This window comes from Melozone crissalis, unplaced genomic scaffold (genome assembly GCF_028551555.1).
Source record: "Melozone crissalis strain CALT ecotype California unplaced genomic scaffold, PUWL_Pcris_2 ptg000108l_1, whole genome shotgun sequence".
NCBI classification, from domain to species: Eukaryota; Metazoa; Chordata; class Aves; order Passeriformes; family Passerellidae; genus Melozone; species Melozone crissalis.
The window spans coordinates 256,602-277,162 of NW_026535885.1; the positions used below are offsets into that span (position 1 = coordinate 256,602).

A 20,561-nucleotide genomic window follows, 5' to 3' on the forward strand; every position below is an offset into this window, starting at 1 on the left:
TGACAGGGGAGGAGGGTGACAGAGGAGCAAGGTGACAGAGGAGCAAGGAGGCAGTGAAACAGGATGGAAGGGTGACAAGAGAGCAGGGTGGCAGGAGAGTGAGCTGGGTTGGGGTGGCTGAGGAGGGACAATAACTGCTAGGAGGGAGGTGCTAGGCGGGAGCTGTGTGAGAACCAGTTTGCGAGGTCCAGATTGGCAGCAGATCCTGAACCAGGAGGAGCTGAGCATCCATACGGCCCCTGCCGAGATCAGACGCGACGACAGCGACTCGGTTTGGGGGAAGAAATTGGAGGCGGGGGAAGCTTTTTTGCTGAAATGAAATTTGAACCCCAAAGTGGGAGGGAAGTGGAGGTGGGGGGCACGGCTCTCTCCACATGGTTATTACTGCTGTTTTCCACCCAGCTGAAAGGAGAATGTAGCTTAATATGGACCCGCGGGGAGGAGAAACACTCGGGAGCGGGGATTTGGCAGGAGGGAGCTGGGAAACAGCGAGAGGAACGTAGAGGTGAGAGTGGCCAGCGCTTTGCCCGGGGAGGAGAGGACGGAGCCGGGCTGGAACAAGGCGCTATTGTTCTTGGCGAGCAGGGGGCCAGCCGCGGCCCCCCCAGACCCGCAGAGCTGGCGCGGATGTGGGGAAGGTTTTTGGGACCGGTTTTTCCCGGCGGATTGCTGGCTGGGAGTGAGAAGAGCTCGCTGTGCTGGGGTGCACCAAAGGGAGCTCACGAAACGCCCGGAGAGGCGAGGGGAGACTGGCGTTTGGCGGGGAGGCGATGGCAGGTGAGAGGACAGGGGTGAGCAGGGGGAATCTCGGATCAGTGAGCGGGAGGGCGGGTGGTGGGGCAGAGCTCGGTGGCCGGAGGACGATGTGGGAATGGGGCAAAACCCAGCGTCCCTCGTTCTGCCAGCACAGCGGAATGTGCTGATCCTTGATGTGTGTGTGGGGTGGGAGAGGCCAAAACGGAGAGTCTGGGGACCTTGCTGGCCTGGGGACCTCTGTCACCCCATGATTCACGTCCTGCCATGATCCCCTCTTGGCTGCTGGCACCTCGGCAGTGGTCCCCATCAAGCCCTGCTATCCCTCGTGTCCCCTTGGTCCCTTGCCCCAGCACTGACATCGCTTCCCTCGGCACTTCACCGCTGCTGTGGATGTCACGTGCCGCGTTGCCAGAGCCACCAGCTGTCCCTTGGGCCATGACAGTGCTTGGGGACACCCGAGGGTGCCAGTGAGCAGGAATGTGGGAACCAGCGAGGCTTATGGGGCTGGAGGAAGAGGAGGAGGAGGAGAATGGAGGGATGTGCAGTCCCATGGGCTGTGGGAGCTGTGGCCAGGGAGGGGGCAGTGAGGCAGGGGCCAGGCACAGGGCGAAGCTGAGCTTAGCCCAGCCTTTCCTGGGCTGCCGTGCCTTGGCCCTCCCAGCACAGCTGGAAGAGAAAGACCCCCCTGCAGCACATCCCTGGCATTTGCTCCCCATCCCCCAGTTCCCACCTCTCTGATGCTTCCAACGCAGCGATGCCCTAAAGGCAGCAGAAGCACCTTTGCAAGTGCACACTAAATATTTGAACACGCTTGGGTGGCTCTGGCACCACTGCTGCTCTCACCCTTCCCCATCCTCTTCCCCGGCCTCTCTGGACTCCCCAGATTTAGTGGGTACCCCTCCTTTCCTTTGGTGGGCGCTCCTCCTTTCCTTCCAGAGAGGGGTGTGACGTTTGCTCAGCAGCTCTTGCCCAGCATTATTTACTCCAGCCGAGGCAGTGCCTGGCATGGCCGTGTCACCCCGGGTGCGTGTCACCCCGGGTGTGTGTCACCCCGGGTGTGTGTCACCGCGCGTCCCCCCTCCCTCCGCAGCCCACCCGCTGCCAGCCCCGCCGCACGTGGTGGGACCGCGGCATCCGCGCGACGCCCGCCTCCCCATCCTTCATCCCTCCTCTTCCTCCAGCCCCAGCACCCTGCAGCCGGGCTGGGCGCCCAGCGGGGCGGGAAGGCGGGGAGCAGCGTTCCCCTCCCCTCCCCGGCATTCCTTGGGAGTGAAACACAAGAGCTGGCAGGGCACTCCTGCTTTCTCTGGCCTCCGCTCCTCCGGTGCCTGAACAAAGCCCTCCTGCCTCTCCCAGGAACCTGGGGTTTGAAGCAGGAGAGAGGGCTGGTGCTGCGTGGCAATGCCCTCCTCAGGCATATTTTGGGTTCTGTGGTGGGTGGGGGACAGAGGTGGGCACAGTCCCCACGGGGGGCAGCTCTGGACAGGGTACCCCAGGGTACCCACGAGCGCTATGCCTGCCTCAAGAACTGTTGGCATCCTCCCCAACCTGGGTTTTGCATCCCCACCATCTCGCTGCCATCACATTGCCATGGAAACTGAGCCCTGAAGAGTACCAGTTCAATTCCAGTTTGCCCCTAGTTTGATCGCAGTTTGGCCCCGGCTCTCTCGTGACAACACGGGCTGGTGTATCCTCCACCCCATGATCCAGGATGATGCATCCCACAGGGAATGTGCGCTCCGTCCCCCTTCCCAATGTCCAACACCCCCTTCCTCAGCACACAAAGCCCCCCCACCCTCCCCACCACCCCCGGTGAAACAGGCCCCTGTCGGAGCTCAGTCCCCGACAGCGAAGGTTATTTTAATGGATGCATTACTTTAAACGAACCCTCCGCCATCTGTTCCACCCCCTAATTACGCATGCAAAAAAAAGCCCATCTCACAGCCAGCGCAGGAGAAAGTAAAGATATAAGTGATTTAAATGCATGTATCCGCAGCTCCGCCAGCAGCTGGGCTGGGCTGCGCTCCTCAGCTGCCTGGTGAGCCGGGCAACTTGGAGGCAGGAAGGCAGAAGGGATGGTTCTCCTGGACCCAGCGCCTCGGGAGGGCGGGTGGTGGGTGCAGCAGGCCTGGAGCTCGGTGGCCGTATCCATCCGTCCCTCAGCCGTGGCTCTCCCCATCACCCCTGAAGGTTAGCTCTGCCCGCCGGCTGCCAGCTCGGTGTGGCTGAGCCTTCAGAGCGGGGACACGCCACCGTCCCCGGGCTGCCGCGGTGCATGGTGGGGGCCAGGGGGGGACAGCCCCCAGCGTGGCCGGGCTCCTTGTCCTGAGCGGGCAGGGCGTCCCACGGGGATGGGGACGGGCGTGGGTGACACTGAGGGACGCTGGGTGCTTGTCCTCTGGCTGAGGACAGGAGATTTTCCCCCACGCTGCTTTTGCCGAGCAGCAGCTCTGTTTCTAATGAGCCATCCCAAGATCCAGGGAATCTTGGGCCCTGAGTGCTCCCAGAGGATGTTCGACCCTGGGAGTCTGTCCTTTGGGACAGCGGAAGGTAAGAGTGGGCTGGGGGGCTGAATGAGACCTGCTTGGAGAGGCAGAGCTCGTAGGTGATGGAAAACCCCATTTTTACATCAATCTCCTGCTTTGGGGAGTCCCAGCAGGGACAGGGAGGTGATAACAGTTCAGGGGGCTGTGTCCATCACCTGTCTAGGGGGAAACCCTGCAGCCAGGGCTGCCCCACTCCGACTCAGTTTCCCCCATCCCCAGTACAAGCCACCCACAGGGATGGGATGGGTGACTGGCATGGCTTTGGGTGACCCCACGGTGACAAGGCAGGACCACGACCACCAAGGCAGGGCCACCGCCTGGCGCCGGAGCCGGCGGCGGTGCTGGGTGCCCGTCGTCCCCCAGTCCCCCCCTCTCCCTCCGTCTCCTTCTCTCCGTGCCTGACTGCAGCAGATGCGCCAGCTCTGCAGGAAGAGGGAATTAAGTTGGGCTGGAGGAATTTTAAAGATTGCTGCAGGCCTGAGGGTCTTAGATCCCCCCGCGGAGATGGGCAGTCATGCAGAATTAATCCTATCGGCAGCCTGGCTCGGCTTCAGCCGGTGCAGAGCTCCGGGAGAGCGCGCGGGAGCGCGGGGGGCGATGCTGGGGGCGGCTCAGCGAGCCCCGGTGCCTCTCGGCGTCGATGGGAAATTAATAATGAAAAATTAAAAGCCCCAATTCAGCCTTTCACCCCCCTCCTTCCTTCTCCCCATCAGCCTGGAGGTGGGACTCGTAGGGGGGGGAGGAGGTGGGTGGATTCTGCAAAGCTTAAGGAAAACCTGTTTGTCGTAGCCAACAGAGCCCGTGGTGGGGGAAAATGCTGGGGCCACATCCTCCTGGCAGTGCTCGCCCGTGTGCCCGGGGGGCTGGCACGGGGACGCCCCTTGCTGCCATCACCCAGCTCCATCTGCAGCCAGGCCATGCAGGGGCAGCAGCAGGCTGGGGGGACAGCGGGCTGGGGCGGGTTGGGGGCAAGAAGGACGTTGAGGTGGCAAGAGGGAGGTCGTGACAGGAGCAGGCTGGGGTGGCAGTGGGAAGGTTGGAGTGGCAGGAGGCAGGCTGGGGTGGCTCAGAGCAGGTTGGGGTGGCAGGAGGCAGGCTGGGGTGGCAGGAGGCAGGCTGGGGTGGCAGTGGGAAGGTTGGAGTGGCAGGAGGCAGGCTGGGGTGGCTCAGAGCAGGTTGGGGTGGCAGGAGGCAGGCTGGGGTGGCAGTGGGAAGGTTGGAGTGGCAGGAGGCAGGTTGGAGTGGCAGGAGGCTGGCTGGGGTGGCTCAGAGCAGGTTGCAGTGGCAGGAGGCAGGTTGGGGTGCTGTGCCAGCGCAGGGGACACAGGGACACACCAGGCATCCCCACGTGCTGCCCCAGCCGCCCTCAATGTCCAAGGGGACGCTAGGGTGACATCTAGGTGCCCCGTGGCTCTGCCAGCCCCACAGGGAGCCTTGTCCCTGCCGTCCCTCCTGGCTGCAGGGGCTGCGGTGCCACCGTGCCAGTGGGCTCGGTGGCAGCGTGACGCCGGGCAGGGTGGCCCGCAAGGGCTCTGCAGCTGCTGCCGAGCCCTCTGCTCTCCAGTTTATAAATAATGCAGCACCGAGGCGTGTTGGCAGTGCCCGCGCCCGCCCGCAGCCCCGGCGTGGCGGCGGCGCTCTGGGATGAGCGGCGGGCGCTGTCACCGGGCAGGGTGGCACCGAGCCGCGCCATCCCGCGGGGAGGGGGGAGCCCTGCCGTGTCCCCGCCGTGTCCCCCGGCCCCCGTGCCCGGGCCGTGGTGGGTGCCCGCGGTGACCCCACGCGCGGGGCCGTCCCCGAGCCCACGGCGGCGGCGCGGACGGCGGCGCGCAGCTTGCAGCGTTGCCATGGCGATGTGCTGGCGCTAACGAGCCCGAGTAAACATTAACGAGGGAGAGCCCCACGCGGGTGGGTGCGAGCGTGGGGACCCTGCAGGGCCGGGGACGCTCCGTGCCCGTGCGGGTGCCCCCGGAGATCCCGCCGGCGGTGCCCTCGGGGTGCTGTGGGAGGCTGTGGTTTCATGGTTGTACTGCGGGCTCTGGGTGCTGGTGAGGCCCGTGGGGACAGGATGTCATTCCCTTCTCAGTCTGGGGACAGGGTGTCAGTCCCCTGCTCAGTTTGGGGGCACCCCGAGTGGGAAGGTGCCCACCCTGAGGTTCCAGAGGTGCTGCGGTGCCGGGCGCTGCCGTCCCGCTCTGGCCACGGTCACCCCTCTGTGCAGGGCCCGTGGGTGCTGGCTTGGAGAGGGCTGAGTCCCCGGGGTGTCGCTCGGCGCTGTGGGGAGCTCGGGGTGTCCCTGGCAGCAGCTGCCACCGCCGCTGCGGTTGTCACCGTGGCTCAGCGCCCCGCGTTCCTCCTCTCCCACGGCCACCCCGCTTTGGGTGGGGGTCAGCGTGGGGGCAGCCCCCGCACCAGCACCCCCACCGTGCCCGAGGTCCCCTCCAACATTTAATGGTGCTGCAGCTCATTAAACCGAGGTGCAGGTGCCCCCGGTACCTTCATCCTCCCGGAGGGCTCTTAATGAGCGGCTGCTAACGAGCGCCCGCGCTCCCCGTGCAGAGCCTGATTGGCGACAGGCACCGGCAGCCACGCGCGGGCTCCTTTCGGGGCCTTCCCGGGGCCCAGCGACCCCTGTGCCGCGCTGGAGACGTGCCCGAGGGTCCCCCGCCACCGAAACTGCAGCAGTGTCACACCAGTCGCCGGTGCCGCTGCAGCTTCTCCAGCTTCAGTGTGTGCACCGTGGGCACCGGGTGCCCTGTGCCTCAGTTTCCCCCTTCAGCTCAGGGACACAGGGCCCTGGGGACGGGCACCAGTGTTCACAGGCATGCAGAGCTGGGGCTTGAGGCTCCCCTTGGTCTTCCCAGCCCCACTGTTGTCCCCAGAGTCACAAAGGCACCCAGCCCCCGGCAGGGTGACCTGCTTGGGCCTGCCTGCATGGGGGACTGCAGGGGTTTGGCACAGGGGCTGTGAGGGTCCCGTGCACCCCAAAAATCCGAGTGGCACTGATGCTGGGCAGGGCACAGGGCAGTGGGTGCCCAGAGCAGATCAGCTGGAGCGTGCCTGGCTCAGAGGGGCTCTTACGCTCGTGCCCCTCTTTTGGGGGCTGTAGTGGGGAGACCCCATCCTGCAAAGAGCCATCGGCCCCCGCCAGGGCTGGATCCCCTCCGAAGGGAGCCCTAATCCTCGTGACACGGTGCCCAGCTCCACGGTGGCTAATTGCAGTGTCCCCAGCTGAGGATTACAGTCTAAAGCAGGAAAGGAGCAGCAGGAGCAGATGAGCTCCTGAGCAACAAAGCTCCTGTTCCCCTGCAAAACGACTTTTATTAGGGGTATGATTAAAAGCTGACAGGAGGCGAAAATCATGGGGATGGTCAGGGTGAGGGATGAAGCCACCTGAAGGTCCCTGTGTCCCCCCAGGTGTCCCACCCGCCTGCCTCCCCCTCTGACCGCAGCCCTGCTGGCAGGGCAGGAGGAGCGAGGTGCTGGGCTGGCAGAGGAAATCCAAACTCAGCCCCTATGAAAGGGGCTTTGTGTGCCCGAGAAGGAGCAGCCCTCCTCCTCCTCCTCCTCCTCCTCCTTCTCCTCCTCCTCCTTCTCCTCCTCCTCTTCCTCCTCCTCTTCTACTGGCCACTGCGGGGCCACTTTCCTGCCTGGGGGTGGCCTCAGTGTGGGTGCCAGAGGGAAAACAAGGCACAGAGCAGCATGGCAACCCTGTGGCCTCCTGCCCTGCCCACACTCCTGAGATTTTCCCCTTTACTTGTACCCCTGGCTGCGGATGAGGCAGTCCTTAGGGTTGTGCTGGGGTCACCCATGAGTGCCCCAGCTGGTGCCATCCCTGCAGAGTCCCTGGGATGGGCTCTCTGTACCAGGCCTGGCCAAGGCACTTGCAGTAGAGAAGGAGCAGCAGGGACAGACAGACACAAGGACAGAGGGACATCTTCCCCTGTCCCCTTTGTGCCACCTGGATGGCCCCTTCCCAAAACCGCTGCCTGCCTCAGTTTCCCTTTCCCTTTCATGAGTGCTATGTCTGCCCTCCGGCAGGACAGAACCCCAGTTCACCCTGAGGGAGCTCAGCCCTCCTTGGTGACCCCAGCTGCCCCCAGATGTGGCTGATGTCCCCTGGGAAGGGAACACTTTGGGGCACCCAGTGCTTGGCACCTTTGTGGGTTTGCGCTCAGGAACATCACTGCGGTGCCAGTGTGGGCCCGTGGCAAGGCAGAGGGTGGCACAGGCAGGGACTCCCGGCTGGGCACTGCCCACCTTGGCCTGGCCCAGCCCCAGCCCCAGCGGGCAGTGGAGGGCTTGTTCTCTGCCTGGACAGGAAGACGAATGAATTCCATTATGGGATCGCGATTTTATTCCACGTGTCAGGGAGCCTGAGATTAACTTGCTCACCGGGCTGTGACAGACCCAGACACCCACGTGCACGCGCTCCAGCAAGGGGGCTCCGCACGCAGCCGGGCACGGAGCTGCCGAGGGCCTGCCGTGCCCACCCGGGGCGAGCAGGGCTGCGCTCACCCGCCCCGGCTCCAGCAGGAGCCCTCCAGCAGCGGGGAGGTGGCAAAGAGCGAGGCCAGGGCTCTGGCACTGCCACCGTGCTGTCCCGTGTCCTAAAGGTCCTTTGGCCACCCAGGGACCCGTGTCTGGCAGGCAGGCGAGGGCAAAGCACGATCCCAGCAGGGCTCTGGGAGGCCACGTGCTGCCAAAAACCAGGCTTGGAGGAAGGGAGGAAGTGGGACATGGGGGCCTGGGGACCTTGACGAGAGCTGATGGCACTGGGGACTTGACAAGACCAATGGGCTGCTCTTATCTCAGCTCAGCCAGGTGGCTGCCCACGTTGGGCGGGCATCGGGGCTGTGCAGTTGTGTCAGGGCTGTGCCATGCTGTGCTGTGCCGTGCTGTGCCGTGCTGTGCCGTGCTGTGCCGCGCCGTGCTGTGCCGTGCTGTGCCGTGCCGTGCTGTGCCGTGCTGTGCCGTGCTGTGCCGCGCCGTGCTGTGCCGTGCTGTGCCGTGCTGTGCCGTGCTGTGCTGTGCCGTGCTGTGCCGTGCTGTGCCGCGCCGTGCTGTGCCGTGCTGTGCCGTGCTGTGCCGTGCCGGGGCCGGCTGCTCTCCCCTCACCGCCCCCCCTGCGCGGGCGCAGGCAGCTGGCTCTGTTTGCTGGAGGCTTTGCGCATTCCAGTTCGTGGGTCACTCGCCTTCGAAACCTCTCCGGGGACAGAGGCAGTTGGGAGCCGTGACAAACAACCCAAGGGCTCCGGTGACGCCCGCGCCCGGCGCTGCCTGCCAGCTCTGCGGTGGGGGGGCTTGGAGAGGGCCCCTGCTCCCCGGGGAGCTCCGGGGTGCTGCTGGGGGGTCCCAGTACAATAACCAGGACATGCCGAGCAGGTTTTCGTGCAGGAGGCGGGAGTGATCCCTTTCTGGGGAGCAGGGAAGGGTGCAGGAGGAATGCTGTGGTCACTTGTGCATTGGGGACAGGGTACAGAGAGGGGCACTGGCAGGGTTGTCATCCATGATCCATATGGGAAGGGGTGGTGGAGCTGGCCAGGCACGGTACGGGCAAGGGGACAACGTGGGCAGCAAGCATGAGGTGGCTCGGTGTCCCGGTGTCCTGGAATGTGGGTCGGAGCCGTCCCGAGGAGTTCTTGGGTCCGGTGGGTGCTGGGGGAGTGGTGGGAGCGCAGCGCGGCTTGGGGAGGCTGGGCGGTGCAGGGAAGGTCAGCCTTGGCCAGATGCAGCCACTCCACCCTCCTCCAGTGCTTTGCACATTAATGCAAATGCACTGGCCTGAGTGGTTCATTAGCAGCATGTGGAATGGAATAATGCATCCGCATCCCATTAGCCTAATGAAAAAAAGGGAGCCGGCACCTGGAACAAAGCTGCCGACTCTTGGCTAGTGCTCTGGCTCGGCCATGCTGGGCCGTGGGGGCCTCCCCCTCCCTCCCTTCCCCTCCCTCCCTTCCCCTCCCTTCCCCTCCCTCCCTTCCCCTCCCTTCCCCGTGCCGCCCCAGCCCTCTGAGCATCCCTGCGCCCAGCGCTGCCAAGGGACCCCGTCCCCAGGGTGTCACCACAGATCCCATTCCCAGGGTGTCGCCGCGGCAGGGTGCAGCCCCTGGAGGATTCAGGGTGGTCCCAGCGTCACCCCTCAGCATCCCAGGGTGGGAGAGGGATCCGAGCCACGGCGCCACAGAGGCACCCGGGGTGTTGAGATGTCTCCGTGTCCCTGGGGCTGGAGTGCAGAGCCTTGGAGGATTCGGGGGCACCCCGGGGTGGGCAGAGCCGGTCGCAGCATCATCCATCTGCATCCGCGAGTGGGAGGGGGTCCAAGCTGGGAGTGCCGCAGTGGCGCTGGCCGGGTGTCGAGATGTCCCCATGTCCCTGGGGCCGGGAGCGCGGAGCCTGAAGGATTAGAGGAAACATTGCCAAACAAACCAGGCTGTGCCGGAACCAATTAGCCTCCAGCAGGCAGAGTTTCAGATGCTGTTATTTCTGCCTCTTCTCTTTTCTCTCCCTCCTTCTGTCTCCCCCTTTCCCCCTCCCCGGCCCTCCCCAGCCCCTCCTGCCCGCCCCCAGCATCCCTGCTCTCGCCATTCCTCTCCGTGTCGGAGCTTGTTTTGGGCACTGGCTTTGGAGTGAGTCATGCCGCGCGTAGGGGATTTTAAAAGCTTTCTGCTGTCGCTGGGAAGCCGGTTTGGGCTGCTCCGACACTGGGGGTGGAGCGCCATGCCTCGCAGACAACCCTCGTCTGGGGAACCCAAAAAAATCCCCCACCCCGATGCCCCGAACCCCTGGGATCCCAGCCCCCCCCCCCCACACACACTTTGCGGGGTCGGCTCCGTCACCCCAGCCAGCGGTTGAGTCACAAGCGAAACTTTCGGGCCGTTGGCGCTTCCTCCGGCGGGCCCCTCTCCGAGGAAGTGGTCTGCCGGGGCGGCGGGCCCGCCGGGGCGGGTGCCCGGTCCCGGTGGGTGCAGCACGCAGGCGCGGGCGGCCGGCGCTGGAGCTCGAAGCGTGGGAGAGTTTTTTTTTCCACCCCCCCTTTCCCTCCCTCCTTCCCTCCACCGCCGCCTCCGCCGGCCCTGCTGCCAAACCCGGGGTGGGGGCCCTCCGGCGCGACCCTCCCGCCGGTCCGCAGCTGGCCGCGGTCCCCCCTTCATCCTCCTCCTCCTCCTCCTTGCCTTGAGCTGTGCTGCTGAGGGACTGCAGCTCCCGTGGATCAGGAGGAGATTTAGGTCAAGCGCTCGACTGAGTCGAAACAGCCATCTGTGTGCGGAGGAAACCGGCCACCCAGAGCCCCCGGCGCGGCTGGCCCGGCTCCGCCGCGGGGTCCCGGCACCGCCGGCGCCCCCGGACCCCGCGCCGGGCACACGGCCCTCCTTTGTCTCCGGCAAGGGAAAAAACCCACCCAACGAATAAACAAATGGGGAAAAATCCCCCTTGCTGCCGACCCGTCACCCCCGGCCGTGCCGTGGGCATCGCCGCGGAGTCTGGCACGGAGCGGCCGCGGCCGCGCTCCAAGGTCGCCCTGACACGCGGTGGGAAGGTGTGTGCCGGCGGGAACCGGGCAGGGACGCGGAGCCGGGGCCCGGGCCGGGCCGGGGCAGGCAGGGCGGGCCGGGCAGCGGGAGGGAGGCCCTGGCCGCCTGCCCGGAGCCCGGACTCCTGGGTTCCTGCAGGAACAGGGTGGAGCGGAGGAGGATGGGGAGCTGGTGTCATCCCGGCCGCGGCGTGGGGGGAGCGGATCCCTGCCCGGGAGAGCCGGGGGGGCTCCGCGTGAAGCTGCGGCCGCCGTGCCTCAGTTTCCCCGGACGGTGAAGTAGAGCGGCCCAGCGGTGGCAGCGCAGCGGGCACCCCGGCGAGGTGGGGACCCCCAGGTGCCCCTCGGCACCCCGCACCGGGGCGGAGGTGACCGCGGCCCCTGCTGCTCTCCACCTGCCAGCTTAGCGTTGCCTTCTCCATTTCCTTCCGGAGCCTTTTCTCGCCCGCCGGTGCCGGTGCCGCCGCGCTGCGCGCACGCTGGGCGCAGGGAGAGGAAACGCGCCCGGGCCGTGGGAGGGCTGGCGCCGGATGGGCCCCCCGGCCCCGGGCGGTTTGGCACAGCCCGGCCAGCCCGGGTGCCGAGCCGTGCCGGGCGTGGGCCGGAGCCCGGCGGGCGCGGGGATGCGCCCCGGCCCCTCGGCCCGTCCGCCCGGCCCCCCGCGCTCTGCCCGCCGAGCCTGGTAAGGAGCTTTGTCCGGCCGGTTCGCACGGTAATCCCGCCTGGGCCGGGGGATTACGCGTGGGGAGAGCTGTGGGGGGCCCGGGGCACCCAGCAGACGGGGTTTGGAGGTCAAGGTTTCCCTCGGTGCAGCGGGCTCTGGCCAGGAGGGTGACGGGGACATCCTTGAGCGTGAGGGTCACACAGAGACCGCAACGTTTGCGCCCCCAGCCCCCGGGCAAAGCCGGCAGGAGCTCGGTGCCCCTGCAGGGCCCTGTGTCCAGCCAAGGCAGAGCTGGGGCCGGTGCTTCCCTCTGGGATGGTGTGGAGCATCCCTGCATCCCTCGGCGTCCTTCCTCCCGGTGTGGCAGCAGCAGGCATGTGCAGCTCTGCGAGGCAGGAGCTGCCAGGAGTGCGGGTCACATCCTGGGTCCCTTCCCTGGGTCCCGTTCCGGGTCCCATCCCGGCTTCCCCGCAGCCCTGCGTCCCTGGGCGGGCTCGGAGGGGGCTGGTGGATGCTGGGAGCTCGGCGGTTCTTTATGGTCTCAGAGGGCTCCATTAATTCTTTAAATATCCAGCCTTTCCAGGTGGGTTTTGTTGAAAATTAATTTCCGGAGCTATTTTAATTTTGCTGTATTTAATTTGCTGTTTATTTTAATTAATTAACGTCGGGAAAATCTCTTCTCCCCAGCATCCTGCAGCCGTCTGGGGTGGCTGCACCCGGGAGGTGAGAGCAAGGGGGTGCCATGGGTGTGAGGGGCACTGGCAGGGAGGGTGCCCAGCCCCCACGGCGCCCACCTGGCTGCATCCCACCTGCCCCAGGTGGCAGGGTTGGCGTGGGGAGGCAGCGAGCTGGGTCTCTTCCGACCATCCCTGCTCCAGGGCTCATCACAGGGCGTGCTGCTGGCTCCATGGGACGTTTGTCCCATCTCCGGGTGGGGGATGGCTCAGGCAGCGCTCGCAGCCACCTTCCTCCTCCTCCTCCCGGCGATGGCTGGGGGCCTGAGGGCGTGCACCCATGAGGATCCCGTGCCATGCCGCGCCATGCCGTGCTCAGCAGGAGGGTCCCGGTTTGACAGCCCGCACGGAGCTCTTGCAGCCACACCCGCACGGAGGGATGGATGCTCGGCCCGGCCCCGCTCCCTCCCGGCGCTCCGTGCTCGGTGCTGGCCAGAGCCGGCCCGGGGGTCCCTGCGGGGCGGCGGGCAGGGGCTGGGGGAAGGGATGGAGCCGCCTTCCTCCGGATCAAGGCCTCTGGTCTCTCACATGTCTAGACGCTGCCACACACACCTAATGTGGTTCTTGGCAGGAGCCGCGGCTGCTCTCTTGAGGTTAATTGCTGCACACGGAGCTCTGCAGACAGATAACCCGGCTCCACGCTGCCCAGGAGCCCGCCTCACCCAGCCCTGCTGGGCTGCCGCCCCCAGGGATGGAGGAGCAGGGCAGTGATGCTGTGACACTGTGATGCTGTGACGCTGTGATGCTGTGACGCTGTGATGCTGTGCGTGGTTCGGGGCGCAGCACTGACCAGTGAGGGGGCTCTCCCGGTTTTGGGGACAGGCAGGGGTGGAGGAGAGGTGCTGGCAGTGCTGAGCAGGGTGACATGGCCGCAGGGCTCTGGGGCAGGAGCAGGAGCAGGAGAGAAGGGCCCCAGCAGGCCGGGCTGCCGCCATGGCGGCCGGGCTGGACCTGATAAGGGCAGCGCGGTGGGGAGGGGGCCGCACAAAGGCTCGGCCTGGCTGAGCCTGCCTGGCGGATCCAGGCTCCGGAACGGGAGCTGGAGGGAGATGCAGCGGGGACCGGGGTGGGAAGAGCTGTTCCATCCTCCAGCCCCAACATCTGGTGGGAAGAGGGGATGGGAGGAGAGAATGCTGGGCAGGCTGCAGGGGTGAGCCCAGGGCTTGGCCACATCCGGACTCCCTGGGATGGGCTGGATGAGGCCTTTCCCAGCAACTGCTCTTGCAAAGCGCCTTCCTGGGAGCAAACACTGCTCTAATGATGTGCTTGGAGCCACTGGCACCCCAATCCCAGCCCCTGCTTGGCCCCATCCATAGGGACCAGTTTCCCTTTGGACAAATCTGTGCTTTGTCAGGCCTGGTGCTGGCTGCCAGGTGCCATCACCAAGGCAGGGTGGTGCAGACCAGGGCTGGGAAGTGGTACATTCCAAGGCTGGAATTACATCGGGTCCCTGGAGGGATCCCCAAGGCACAACATGCCCTCACCTCCCACAGGGCTGGGGCTGGCCATGAGGTCTGGGCTCGGTCCCGTGTCCCAGCGCTGTGTGGGGGTGATCCCAGCCCTGGGACCAGCCCCACATGGGATCCGCGGGGAATCGGGTGAAGGTTTCAGTCCAAGCTGTGTTTTGGTTTGGGGTTTCGTCATGATTTCATGGCAGGGAATTTCCGTTCGTAACCAAAGACAAGAACAAAAAAAAAGGAAAAAGCCGAAACCAAAGAAAAAAACCCCAACCCTGCCTTGAATTTTTGCCAACAAAATGGGATGTTTCCATTCTTGTTTTGGCTTTTGGCAGCCCCAAACTGCAGCCAGTGGAAGAAAATATCCATGTGGAAAGGCTGCCGGCCTCCTCCAGCAGTGCAGTGGCCGGGCTGGAGCTCCTGCCCCGCAGCCGTGCCGTGCTGGGGGGGACAAGGAGCACGGCCCCTGCAGAGCGTGTCACCGTGCTCCCCTCCCCGCGCTCTTTGGAGAGGACATTGCCATGAGAACGGGCTTGTTGTTTGTGGGGAGCATGGAGACAGAGCAGGCGAGCGTTTGCAAGGACACCGGTGGCACGCCGAGCTCGCGCTTCCCACTTGTCCTTGCAGCGGGTCGCTCTCTCCTCCCCAGCTGGCAGCACAGCCCTGCTCAGCTCCAGCGTGTGCCGTGCCACGCCAGCCTCCCTCGGGGCATTGCCTTCCCTCCTGGCATCATCCCCGGCCTCTCCCCGCTTCACCTCTCAGGTTTTGGGGGACCCTCTGTGGGGCTGCGATGCTGGGGATGCTGGGGAAAGGAGGAGCAGCCACTGCAATGCTTAAATGAGGTTGGGTTTTTTTCCACACATCCCCCCCTCCATCCATGCTAGGAAGAATTACAGTCGCCCAGGCATCTGTTCTGGCAGAGTCGAGCTAAAGAGCTTGTCCTGGGCTTGGCAAACCAGCCGGCGCAGCCGACAGCTTTTCCAAGGGCAGCCTTGGATGTGGAGCAGCAGGTTGACATTGCAGGGAGAGGAGCCTTGTGCTGCAGGCACCAGTGCTGTGCCCCTCAGCTCCTGACTGGATGGGATTTGGCAGGGACTTCTGCAGGCAAGATGCTGCAATCCCCCTTCCCAAAAAGCAGTATCCTCTAGTAGGTCTTTGGAGCCAGGATGAGGGCAAATGGTGCTAGCACATCCCAAGGTCCTTGTCCTTGCACAGAGAGGACAGCAAGTGTCACCCTGCAAGGGACTACTGCCAAAAACAGCCCTGCTAAATTCTCCTTGAAGCTGGAGAGGCTCCTCTGTGCCCCCGGGCTGTGCAGCATCCCTGTCACTGCCACATCTCCGCATTGGCCGTGCCACGGTTGTCACCCCCAGCCCTCCAGAGCACGGTGGAAGGGTGCAGTGGTGGCACCAGGGGACGCCAGGAGCAGGGCTGCCCCCCGTGCCAGCAGCACCGTGCACGGGCCCTGTGCCGTCAGCAGCCAGGCAGGGGGAGGCGAGTTGGAGCGGCTTGGCAGGGAGGTGTGGGAGCCCTGCCGGAATGCTGGGCTCGGAGCTGGAGCGTGTCAGGCGCAGATGGGATCGTTAGTGGTGGTAAAAATTATCCAGCCCCTCTTAAAAACCCAGGCGCAGCAACCTGACCCCGCAGCTCCAGGGGTGGCAGTTCCCACCGGAGCGGGGCTGGTGTTTGCTCCCCTGCCATCGCCGTCCATCCCTGGCATCTGCGGCCACAGCTGCCCGTCACACGCCACGCGTTCCCCTCTGCAGTGCCAGGGTGAGGGGTCTCTCTCTGCCCCCTGCCCCAACACCCGCCCCAGTGCCACCGCCGCCGGGCAAACCCCGTCCCTGCGGGTGCTGCCACCCTTGGTGCCGTTTCCTATTTCTTTTTTAATGCACCCAGGTCTCCTGTTTGCTTTTTTGACTGCAGTAACCACAAGAGGGAAGTTTCAGAGCGGCTCGAGCCCGTCTCGGCGAGGAAGGGAGAGGCAGCAGCTCTGTGCCCATCCGCAGCGCCGTGCCCGGGGCTCCGCCGCCATGGTCCAGCGCCTGGTGGCTCTTGTGCTTTCCATCCCCCTCTTCCTGCCGCTCATCCCCAGCTCCTTTTCTCTTGGAAGTGAGGAATTTGAGGCTGGTCTGGCGTTGCCAAAGGGCCTCAGGCCCCCCCAGCGCCGATCGATCGCTCTGCGCGCTCCTGCTCCCTGTTTTTTCTGTTTGTTTGCAGCCGCTTGAGGGCTCTTGTGATGAATCCAGCCTGGACAGAATTCAACAACAGCTGAAACGCAGCCCGGGGTGGGGGTGGGAGTGAGAGGGCAGCGGGGCCGGCCCACACTGGAATGCGAAATGGGGCAGCGGGCAGTGCTGGGACGGAGGGATGGGATGGTGCCAGATCCCAGTCCAGGGGTGCGGAGGGATGGGGAGCACCGCCCCAAACTGCGGGTGCTCCAGGGTGGCAGCGTGGGGACCTGCTGGGGTGAGCGTTTGGGGCATCTCCCTGCTGCCCTTGGCTGCTGCTGGGAGCTGGGCAGCAGGGGAAGGGCTGGCTCCACTGGCCGGGCTCAGGGTCACAGCTGCAGGGCACAGGGGACAGGGGACAGGGTCTGTGCCCTCCCCGCCGTGCCAGGTGCCGTCCATCCCTGAGCATCCACAGGGGCCTACCTGCCGTCCCTGCAAAATGGCGGATTTCAATTAGAAAGGAAACATTCCCCAAAACCCCAGTGCAGGGAGGGGGTACGCGCCTCCCTGTGCCCCCAGCCTGCAGCTGCCAGCTTTGCCAGGGGGCCATGGGGCAAAGCGGGGCGCACGGGGGGCACAGGAGGGGTCTCGGGGGATGCTCCCCAGGCAGGGCAGTGCCTGCTGGCTGGCGTGGCTGCCTGGTGCTCGGTGCTGGGGCTGGCTCTGATGCTGCAGCTGTGGCTCCGGGAGGGAGCAGGACGCGGCTGCGCCGGCGTGCGAGGGTGCGCGCAGGCGGGAGGGATAATTAGTTCCTACTATAGCACTTCTCAGTCAAAGTGCTTTTTAAAAGCCTCCATTCATTAGTCTTCACGGCTCCCCCGAGGTGTCGTGTCCTGGTTCTCTTCCCCCCTCCAACTCCCCACCTTCCCTGGAGCAACTGGGGATCCTGAGCTGGGGAAGGGGAGGATGATGTTCCTCTTGAGGCTGGGTCCTTGTAAAACCCCCAAATGGGGTGGCAGTAGTGGGACAGTCCCAGTGTCCCTGTCCCAGTGGGGCTGCTGGGGTGCCATGGCCACATGAGCATTGTTGGGATGTTTCCATGGAGGCTGAGCTGTGCCATGTTTGGAGCACAGGGAAGGGAGTGGGAGGGCGGGGAAGGGCTGTGGGTCCGGTGGGTGCCAATGGCAACTCGCCACCCTGACCAGCACACCAGGGAGCAGTGTGGTGGCTTCAGTTCCCCAGTTACCCAGTGCCTGCCGGGCTCCCAGGGGTCACCTGGGAGGACGGAGGGTGCTGGAAGATGCCAGGGGGTGTCGGTGTGGCTCAGCCCCCAGACCTGGGCATCGTGTGGGTGCAGGCATGGGGGTACCCGGGCGTGTGCCCCGGTGAGAGGCAGGGCGCAGAGGCAGGCAGGCTGGCAGTGGGCCTCCACTGCAAACCCTAACCTTATTTTCCCAGGTCCGACGCCAGTTTCCATGGAAACAGCCGGGAGCAGAAACGGGAACCAGAATCCAGAAATGTGAAGCTTTGAGCTCCAGTTCGCCTTCCTGGATTCCTGCTCCCCGTGACCCCAGCTGGGTGCTGGCACCCACGCTGCTCCCGCTGTGTGCAGGGGGCAGGGCTGCCCTGCCTGGGCACACCCTGGGCTTGGGGTGCTCCTCTGTCCCTGCACGCTGCAGCACCCTGGGCATGGTGTGTGGGCATGGGCACGGTGTGCCAGCAGGGATGTGGGGGTACTGTGGGAATGGGACCCTGCAGGCAGGGACACTGCAGGCTGGGGACACTGCTGGTTGGAGACACTGCTGGCTGGGGACACTGCAGGCTGGGGACATTGGTGCCTGGGGACACTGCAGGCTGGGGACACTGCTGGTTGGAGACACTGCAGGCTGGGGACATTGGTGCCTGGGGACATTGCAGGCTGGGGACATTGGTGCCTGGGGCCGCTGCTGGCAGCCCCACAGTCAAACAGCACCTGCACACACCCACCCACATGCAGGGTGGGTGGGATGTACCTGCCCGTGTGCCCTTGCAGGCACATCTGCTGTATAGGTGTCATGGGGTGTAGGCACAGTATGGATCAATGTGTGGTCTCTCTGTTACTGGCTATCCCTGGGAGGATCCCAGTCCCGGGCTGTTTACCTGCCCTGTCTCCATGCCCAGGATGCAGAGCCTGGAGAGGGGCAGCCCCAGCTGTCATCGCGTGCAGGGCCTGCGTGCTGCCCCAGTTCTGGGTGTACGTGTGTGACCTGGGGAGAGCCTGCTCAGCCCCTGGACTCCTCTGGGCATCTCCTCCAAAGTGGAGCCTCTTGGGACTCACCTGTGTCCTGCAAAGCCAAGCTCTGGGCTCTGGGCTGTGTCCATCCATCCAGCCCATGCCATGTGTCTGTCCTGCACCTTCCCTGCTGCCCACCGGCCTCTGCAGTCCCTCGGGTGTGCAGTGACCTTTCCTTTGTGAGCCCATGGCAGCCAGCCTCAGTGCCCACAGCGTGGGACATGGGTGTCCCCCGGCACCTCCTGGCCGGTGGCAGGGATCTCTCGGTGCCATCCCAGTGCCATCCCAGTGCCAGCTGGCCCCATCCTCCCCGCACACCCCGCTGCTCCCCACATGCCCGTTTCACCGAGCTGCCAGCAGCCTGGGACACACCGGCGCTGCTCGGGGCTAGATTCCACCCCCATCCCTCTGTCCTGTCCCCATCCCCATGGCACACCTCGGGGATGGCGGTGGCACTGCCACCATGCCTGTCCCCCCTCGGATCACTCTGTCCTGTCCCCATCCCCTTGCCACACCTCAGGGGTGATGGTGGCACTGCCACCACGCCGGTCCCCTATCCCCGTGCCACACCTCGGGGATGGCGGTGGCACTGCCACCACGCCTGTCCCCCCTCGGATCCCTCTGTCCTGTCCCCCATGGCCATGGCACACCTCGGGGGTGATGGTGGCACTGCCACCACGCCTGTCCCCCCTCGGTGGCACACGGAGCCAAGGGCGGGAGCGCTCCGTGATACATCATTTACCCACGGACAGGTATTAGGATACATTATGGATAACTCACGGAGAGAGACGCTATTAATAATACAGACACATACAGAGGGAAGAAAGTGCACACTTGATTTCCATGTTGCTACCAGGAGTTGTGAGGCTGGCTCTGGCTGCCTCTTCCCACACGTGACTGCAACACAGTGGGTAGCTGACAGCCCAGAGAGCCTGGCTTGGGGCCAGGAAAAAGCAGAAAACACAATGTCTGTGCATATCCTCTCTCTTAAAATAACACTCCAACACCGTCTGAGACGAATTAAAATAAGATCAGGAGCGGTCTCGCGAAGAGAGGAAGACGAGGAGGGAAAAGCCAGGCAGGGGAATGGCCGGAGCTGGGCGGCTTCAGCCCCCGGCGCAGATGGAGAGGGGGAGTTGTGCAGGGTCGGGGTTGAGAATAATTGAGGGGGAAAAGCCCGGGGAGAAGGAGCAGGCGAGGCGAGAGCGTGGCCGGAGGGAGGGTGGCGGCAGAGCTGGGCTGGCTGTCCGGCACATGGCTGGCTGTCCTCTGGAGGGGAGCCGGGCAGGGCGGGGGATGCGAGCACAGCCTGCATGATGGAGAGCATCAGGAATTTCCTGCAGCTGAGGAACACACCAAATACCAGAATGCAAGAGCGAGCGGAGGAGAGCAGGGTGCCGGGAGGGAGCGGGAGGAGGAGGAGGAGGAGGGGGGATGCAGAGGGCTGGAAATAACCGGCGGGGAGAGCAGCGAGGGCAGGGGGCAGCGTGCGGGGGTGACCTGGGGCTCTGGGGCTTTTTCCAGCTGTTTCCATGGATTTTTTTTTTTTCTTTTGCTGCTTTTCTACACCTCATGGTGCCTCATGTGCCTGAATGGGGGTTTGAGATATTTTGTGAGTTTTGTGTCTTTCGTCCCTTCTTTCCTCCCTCTTCCCCCTGGTTATCTGTGATCAGTGGTAGCCACAGGGGTCCCTGGGGCAGGATCCGGGCTTGGGGAGGCAGGAGCAGCCTGGGGACTGAGCCCATCCCTGCAGAACGGTGTCCCAAGGAGAGCAGGGGCCCTTTTGGGGGACCCTCCGTGTGGCCAGCGAGGTCAAAGGCTGCCCCAGGAACCTCCCACACGGGCAGCGGGTTTGCCAGGCTCCCTCTGACCATGCTCCTGCTTTTCCCTGGGCCAGGCTGGATTAAACACAACAACCCAGGCCTCCTGAGGCTGGTCTTGCATCCAGGTGCAGCCCGACCTCTCCCTCCTCCTCCTCCTCGGCCACCCCTGGCTTCCCCCTGCATCCCGCTCCTGGCTGCATCCAGCCCTGGCTCCCCGGGGATGCTGGGGGGCCGGAGGGGAGGGGGGATCACAGAGGGCATCTTGCAGTGCCGGATCCAGGTAGCCAGAAGGTCGCTCTGAAAATCTGGAAGTGGAGTTTGGAGCTCAGCAGAGCGGTGAAATCCGCCTGGCTTTAGGGCAGAGAGGAGAAGGGGGAAGGTGGGAGATGCAGTGGGGGCAGCAGGAGGGAGAGGGGCTGCGTCCCCTCCTCCGGGGGTGTGCCCAGCTTGGTGCCGTGTCCCCCTGGGGCTGTGCCAGCATCACTGGGGGTGTTTGGGAGGCTGAGGGTGAGGAGGGGGAGGCAGAGGAGCCCGAGCCGGTGCCGGAGCCCATCCCGCCGATGCCGGAGGCTCTGCAGCCCCTCAGCAGGCGCCTCCCGTTCCC

At 64.9% G+C, this 20,561-nt stretch overlaps 1 protein-coding gene across 4 annotated transcripts in view; it reads left to right on the forward strand.

The window, feature by feature from the left end:
- Positions 1 to 20,561, forward strand: part of AHDC1 (AT-hook DNA binding motif containing 1) — a 50,598-nt gene that overhangs the window by 5,662 nt on the left and 24,375 nt on the right. The window contains exon 1 of one of the 4 annotated variants that reach the window (XM_054292333.1): positions 413 to 505. The exons of the other annotated variants lie outside the window; for them this stretch is intronic. The gene's annotated coding sequence lies outside the window, so the exon portion shown is untranslated. Of the gene's footprint in view, positions 1 to 412; positions 506 to 20,561 lie in introns of those variants that run through there. 4 annotated transcript variants of the gene reach the window in all.